General features: G+C 36.9%; 1 non-coding gene across 1 annotated transcript; it reads left to right on the top strand.

The window, feature by feature from the left end:
• Positions 1–3,993: 3,993 nt before the first annotated feature.
• TRNAC-ACA lies at positions 3,994–4,065 on the top strand. Its single transcript has one exon. It is a non-coding gene; the product is annotated as a tRNA-Cys (tRNA).
• Positions 4,066–7,496: the final 3,431 nt, after the last annotated feature.

The raw sequence follows: 7,496 nt of genomic DNA, 5'->3' as shown, positions 1-7,496 counted from the left end.
TTGATTTTTCATAGTTTTTCCCTTTCTCACCTTACATTACTCATCTGTTTTGAATATTGTCTACTTTTTTTCTTTAGATCCCTTAACATGTTAATTGTAATTATTATAAATTCCCTCTGTGAAATTCCAAAATCTGTGTCATATACGGGTCTGGTTCTGACATTTCCTTTGTCCTTTTAGACTGTATATTTATTTCTTGCTTTTTAGCAGGCCTTGTGATTTTTTGTTGAAAGTTAGATATGATACCTTGGGTAGTAAGAACTCATGTATGTCAGCTTTCAATGCAAGGTTTTATGTTAAACTCACTAGAAGTTTGGGTATGCTTAATGTTTGCTGTAGCTGAAAGTGTGAAAGGATTCAAATTCCTCTAATGTCCTTGATTTTGTCCCTCTTGTTTTCTTTGCACTCCTCTAAGAACTCCTCTTTAAATAGAATTTCTCCCTTGTAACTCTTTAGCTGTAATCCACTGTTATTACATAAGAGTCCCATTGACATGGTGGTAAATTGCTGGGGAGGGAAAGTATTCTATTATTTAATGACTAAATCTCAGTCTTTTAGTTGACCTGTGTTCTAGGGCCATGACCTTCACACATGTTTCTTGGCTCATGTCTCTTCACTCACCCACTGCTTATGTGAGACAGGAAGGTTACTGAGAACTGGAGTTGGGTAATAAGTAATTGGAAGAGTGAGGAGGCCCTAGTCATATCTTTCCCTTACAACAGAGTTGTTTTAAAATATAGCATATTAATTAAAAATTGCAATATAGTTAGACCAACGTACCTGGATATGATTGCCATTGAAAAGATAGTTTATTACTCACAGTTCCCAAGAAGAAGGGACATGCCATGTCATGGGGGTGAGGGGTACATATGGGGAAGTACTAGTGTCTGTCATAAAGCAGAAGAAGAAGGAAGAATGGTGGGTAAGAGCTTTTATTATGATTTCCATGGAAAGGAGTGGATGAAGCAGGGTAAACAATCTTAGTATTGACGAGCTTGAATATGTTCAATATTGAATAGGGACATAGGGGTGGTCGTAGTTGTCTCTTACCTAGCTTTGAGGTGATGAGGGTAAGTGGATACCGCTGCCCAAATATGTGAGATCCTGACAAAGGAGATAGATGATGTGTGGTCTCTGCATTTGCATTTGAAATCAGCAAGGGGTCAGCAAGTCCTCAAGCTGTCAAACCATTAGAATACAGGAAAAAAAAAAAGACAGTAAATATAGTAGTTAATAATTGTTACTAATTAATAATAATTAACACTAGTTAATACAGTAGATTTTTTCCCCTGGAGAATCCCTTTGGTGTATTTGATTATGGTTGCTTTTCTCCACTGTTGCCAGAAGTGGAAGGGGCTCTTTCTTGGCCCTTCACTCTAGGAATCTGGTGGAGTTCCTGGAGACAAACCCCACGTACGTGTGAGGGTACCCCAAGACTGTGGACTTCGGGTTTTTGTCATTTTCACGCTAGTCCCCAGGCAGCTTCCACAGTTTTGTCTAGACTACCAATCAGTGTTCCTACGGGTTGATAGCTTTAGCAGCTTCTACTCTGGTTCAGGAGATCTTGGCTGACATTCTTTATTCATCTTGCGTGTCTCTGCAGATTTCATTGTTGGTGGTTGGCCTTACAGCTTCTCTTCTCTGATGGGCCCAAGGAAAGTCATCAGTTTTCAGTTTGCTGAGCTCCTTTTCTCATTGTAAAGATGAGAATGGCAACTTCAAAGCTCTTTAATGTTGGAGCTGAAACTGGTCGTGTTGTAACTGAAGCAAGAAATCGAATAATATAAATCTAGTATTTTCTAGAATTAGAGCACTCAGCTTTTTGAAGTGTTGGTCTTTTACCTTGCAGAACTTGTTGAGAAATGTAGTAAAATATAGAAAAAAAATCCATACATGAAAAATTTTAGAAGTTTTTAGATTGTACTGTATCTCTTCCTATAATGTTATATTGCCATTAGCTGTGTCTGCTTCCTGCAGAGCCTAATGCTGCATTAGGACGGTCATTTTCCTGCCAATAAACAGCCACTGATGTGGACAAAGTCATGATAAGCTATAGCGATTCACAAAAATAAAATTTATGTTACTAGTACTTACTAAACAAGTCTTAAGGCCATCCTCATGCCAGTTGAAAAGTTAACCAAACCATTTTAATAAGTGGATGCATGACACATTGTAAACTACTCCAAATGCCGAGATTAATTATCAACTTCCGGCCTCTGAATTGTGAGAAAATAAATTTCTCCAAAAAGCAAGAAAATAAATTTCTGTGGTTTAAGCCAGTTACTTTATGTAACTTTGTGATGGTAGCTCTGGCAAATTAATACAAAGATATGTGTGAGGTTTTCTTTAAAAAAGTTACTGGAGTATAGTTGATTTATAATGTTGTGTTATCTTCAGGTGTTCAGCAGGGTCAGTTGTACAAATACATATATCCAGTCTTTTCAGGTTCCTTTCTCATATAGGGCATTAGAGAGTATTGAGTAGTACTGTTCAGTAGGTCCTTATTAGTTATGTTTTATTTATAGTACTGTATAAATGTCGATCCCAGTCTTCTTCCCACTCAATTGCTCCCCACCTCATCCCCTGGTAACCATAAGTTTATTTTCTATATCTGTGACTCTACTTCTGCTTTGTCAATAAGTTCATTGGTACCCTTTTTTCCCCCTAAGATTCCATATATAAGTTAACAGCATATGACATTTGTTTTTCTGTGCCTGACTTACTTCACTCAGTATGACAATCTCTAGGCTCACCCATCTTGCTGCACATGGCATTATTTTGCTTTTTATGGCTGAGTAATATTCCATTGTATATATATACCACATCTTCTTTATTCTTCTGTTGATAGACATTTAGGCTGCTTCCATGTCTACCTATTGTAAATACTGCTGCAATGAACATTGGGATGCATGTATCCTTTTGAATTATGGTTTTCTCTGGGCGTCTGCCCAGGAGTAAGGATTGCTATTTTTATGAAAACATTTTTTGGGTGAGTGTGTGTAGATGACAGTTATTTGAGGTGTATTAAGTGATTTGGGTAAGTAGAACTGCTAGTTTTTGATAGCTCTACTGAGATATATAACATTCTGTAAGAGTAAGTACTATGTGCTGACTTGATATATATTGCAAAATTATTCCCACCATAGTGTTAGCAAACATTGCAATCATCTCATGTAATTACTGTTTATTTTTTGTAGTGAGAACACTAAAGAAACTCATTTGACAATTCTCTAGTATATAATATAGTATTATTATAATAATCAACATGCTGCACATTATTCTTCTTATCACTTTTGAGTAACATTTCACCATTTCCCCCATTTCTAACCTCTGGTAAACATCATTCTACTCATTGTTTCCGTGGTTTCAACTTCTTTAGATTCCACTTATAAATGATATCATATGGTGCTTATCTTTCTCTGTCTGGCTTATTTCACTCAGCATAATGCCTTCAAGGTCCATCCATGTTGTTGCATATGGCAGGATTTCCTTCTTTTACATGGCTGAATTATATTCCATTGTACATACAGACCACGACTTCTTTATCAGTTTTTCCAGTGATGAGCACTTAGGTTTTTTCCATATCTCAGATATTGTAAGTAATACTGTAGTGAACATATATCATTTGTCAGTTCATCTTTTAAAAATGTCTGTTCAATTCCTCTGCCTAGTTTTTTTTTTCTATTGAGTTGTATGAGTTCATATTTTTATATTAGCTTCTTATCAGATACGTGATTTGTAAATATTTTCTCCCATATCTTATGTTGCATTTTCATTTTGTTAATCATTTCTTTTGTTATGCAGAAGCTTTTTAGGGTGGTATAGTCCCACTTACTAATTTTTGCCTTTGTTGCTTGTGCTTTTGGTGTCATATCCAAAAAAGCTTTTGCCAAGACCAATGTCAGCAGATTTGTTCCTATGTTTTCCTCTAGGGCTGTTACAGTTTCATTTTTTATGTTTAAATATTTAGTACATTTCCAACTTTTTGTGACTTCCCTGGTGGCTCAGATGGTAAAGCGTCTGCCTACAATGCGGGAGACCCAGGTTCAATCCCTGGGTTGGGAAGATCTCCTGGAGAAGGAAATGGCAACCCACTCCAGTATTCTTTCGTGGAAAATCCCATGGATGGAGGAGCCTGGTAGACTACAGCCCATGGGGTCACAAAGAGTCAGACATGACTGAGCCACTTCACTTTCAGCTTTTTGTGAGGTATGTAAGAAAGGGGTCTAATTTTATTCTTGTGCATGTGGTTATCCAATTTTCCCAACATGATTTATTTAAGAGACTATCCTTTTTGTATTGAGTTTTGGCTCCCTTGTCAAATATTAGTTGGCCATATAAATCAAAGTTTTATTTCTGGGTTCTTATCTTTGTTCCTTTGACCTACGTGTCTGTTTTTAAGCCAGTGTGCATGTGTGTGCTCAGTCTTGTCCAACTATTTATAACCCCATGGACCCCAAGCTCCTTTGTTCATGAGATTCTCCATGAAAGAATACTGGAATGGGTTGACATTTCCCTCTCTAAGGGATCTTCCCAACCCAGGGATTGAACCTGCATCTCTTGCATCTCCCTCATTGGCAGCCAGATTCTCTACCACTAACGCCACATTGGTGTTGACTTTTATGCCAATGCCACACTATTTTGATTGATATAGCTTTGTAGTGTAGATCAAAATTAGGAAGTATGATGCCTACAGCTTTGTTATTTCTACAAATTGTTTTGGATATTTGGGGTCTTTTGTGGTTCCATATGAATTTTGGGATTGTTCTCTTTCTGTGTAAAAATGCCATTGGAATTTTTATAAGGATTACATTGCATCTATAGATGGCTTTGGGTAATATGGGCATTTTAGTCCACTTAAATGCAGCGTGTGGGCTTAGTTGTCCTGCAGCACATGGGATCTTAGTTCCCCAACCAGGGATCAAACCTGTGTCCCCTGCATTGGAAGGTGGATTCCTAACCACTGGGCCACCAGGGAACTTCCCTGTATATTAATCTTGTATCCTGCACTTTACCTAATTTATTTATTATTTCTAGTAGTTTTAGGAGAAGTCTTTAAGATTTTCTAAAAGATTATGTTATTTGCAAATATAGACAATTTTACTTCTTTTTCAATTTGTATGCCTTTTATTGCTCTAGCTAAGACTTCCAATACTATGTTGAATAAAAGTGATGAAAATGGGCTTTAAATGTCTTATTCCTGGTATCAGAGGGAATGCTTTCAGCCTTTCACCATTGAACATGATGTTAGCTGTGAGTTTGTCCTTTTTTCCCTTTCTTATGTTGAGGTATATTCCTTTCATACCTACTTTGTTGAGAGCTTTTATCATGATAAGATGTTGAATTTTGTCAAATGCTTTGTTTGCATGTTGACATGATCATACAATTTTTGTCTTTGCTTCTATTGTGTGGCATGATGTATCACATTTATTGATTTGTGTATGTTGAACCATCTTTGCTTGCATCTCAGAAATAAATCCCACATGATCATAATTTTGAACATTATAAACATGCAGTTGAATTTGTATTGCTAGTATTTTGTTGGGGATTTTTGTATCTGTATTCATCAGGGATATTGGCCAGAGTAACTAGGCCTGAGCACATGTTTTGTGATGGGGTTCAGCTGCAGTAGTCTAGGCTGGTGTCTTTCACTGACATAGATGTAGAGGCCTGGGCTAGCTTCTGGTGTAGTTTCTGGGCTCTTGCAGGGAATGGAGAAGGGATGGGGAGGGAGGAGGAAGACATTCAGGCAGGCAATGCCAGCCAGTGTGAGTCCCTGTGGCGTGAAAGTTGGTGAAACCTACAGGGGATCCATGGCAGCTCTGATGGCCATTTGTTCTTTCTTCAGTTGCAAAAGCTGCTGGCTGAGTTTATCTATAAAGCAAGTCACTGTGAACTGTGAGCACTTCCAGTGGGTGGTTGCTACTGATATCCTTGCTTTATTTTTCTTTTGTTCCTAGTTATCTCTATGGATCTCAGCTTTGCTGGTCTCAGTGGGGTGAAATCAAAGTGGGCATTTTGTGTGGTGCCCCAAAAGGCTGAGGAAGCTGGTCACTTAACCCACTCTTCCTTTCTTAGTAGGGAAAGTCTTTCTTCCTGGGGTGTTCTGGCTTGGTGCTGAAGAATACTTGAGGGATCGGATGATGAAGGCAAAACTAAACTGTCTTCCTTCTCTTTTTGTGCATTTATTCTAATTTTTGTTGTTGTTGTTCTACTGTGTTGCTGAATTTTCTTAAGTGGACTCCAGAGCTTTACTAGAACTGTTTTTGTATGTGGATAGCTGTCTAATTGGGCTTTCCTGGTGGCTCAACAATAAAGAATCCATCTGTCAACACAGGCAGGTTTGTTCCCTGGGTTGGTAAGATCATTTGGAGAAGCAAATGGCAACCCACCCCAGTATTCTTGCCTGGGAAATCCCATGGAAAGAGAAACCTGGCTGGCTACAGTCCATGGGGTTGCAAAAGAGTTGGATACAACTTAAAGACTAAACAAAAACAAGCTGTCTAATTGCTCATCTTTGTGGAGAGGCAGAGGTTGGGTCTCCTTTGCCCCCATCTTTGTGATGTCATTTCTGAAAATTAGTTTTAATAGTGTTTGAAGCTTTATGAAGCTTTGGGCCTGTGAATGCTAAAGCAAGTGAAAATATGAGATGGAAGTCCAGGGAAGTGTGAGATTGGAAGTTGTGGTAAATTATATGGTATTCAAATGATCTTTTGAGGGAAAGACTTATGAGAATTTCAAGATATTTCTAACTATAGCTAATTACATGTATAAAACTATACAAGGGTGTGTATTTGTGTGTGTATAGAAAATAAGAACCATGTATTTGTGACATTTAATATAAATGCTATGATGAAATAAAAATAGAGCTTTTAAATTTATTTTTAATTTAATTAAAAAATAATTTTGATTTCATTTTTAAACCTTCAACATTTAATGTTTCTAACTACTCTTATTCCATCAGTTTTCTTTAATTATTAAAAGAAATAACTGTACAGTTTTATCTACTGCTGAAAACTCTCCATAACATTCTTAAATACCTTATTTCCCCCTGTCTGAAAATATAATTAAAATTTTGAAAATCTGCAATGGTTGAAGAAGCAGATTACAACATTCAGAGTTGTCAGGAAGTAAAGACTTTATATTTCTGGTAGTGAAGAATGCTTTTCCTTTTAGTTCTTGGGTTTTCACTTTCTCACATTTATTTTCAAGAAAATGAACATCATTTTCTTTTCCACTTATAGAACAGAACTTGAATTTGGAGAGAGAAAAGATACATAAAGTAAGCATGGCATGTGAACAACGTGTTCTCACATCATGAGATTCCCACAAGAAGAAAAATGTCTTGTTCATCCTCAAAAATTGCATTAAATTATAACATAGTATGTGCAGTATCTTAGGGGCTTACTCTAGTAATAGGTATGCTGTATCTTAAAAAAAACTAATATTTCATTCAAGTAGAAGGATAAACATGCCAATAGGCATTCCTAATATTT

This window comes from Cervus elaphus, chromosome 29 (genome assembly GCF_910594005.1).
Source record: "Cervus elaphus chromosome 29, mCerEla1.1, whole genome shotgun sequence".
NCBI classification, from domain to species: Eukaryota; Metazoa; Chordata; class Mammalia; order Artiodactyla; family Cervidae; genus Cervus; species Cervus elaphus.
The sequence above is the reverse complement of the archived record's forward strand: the minus strand, read 5'-3'. Positions and strand labels throughout refer to the sequence as shown.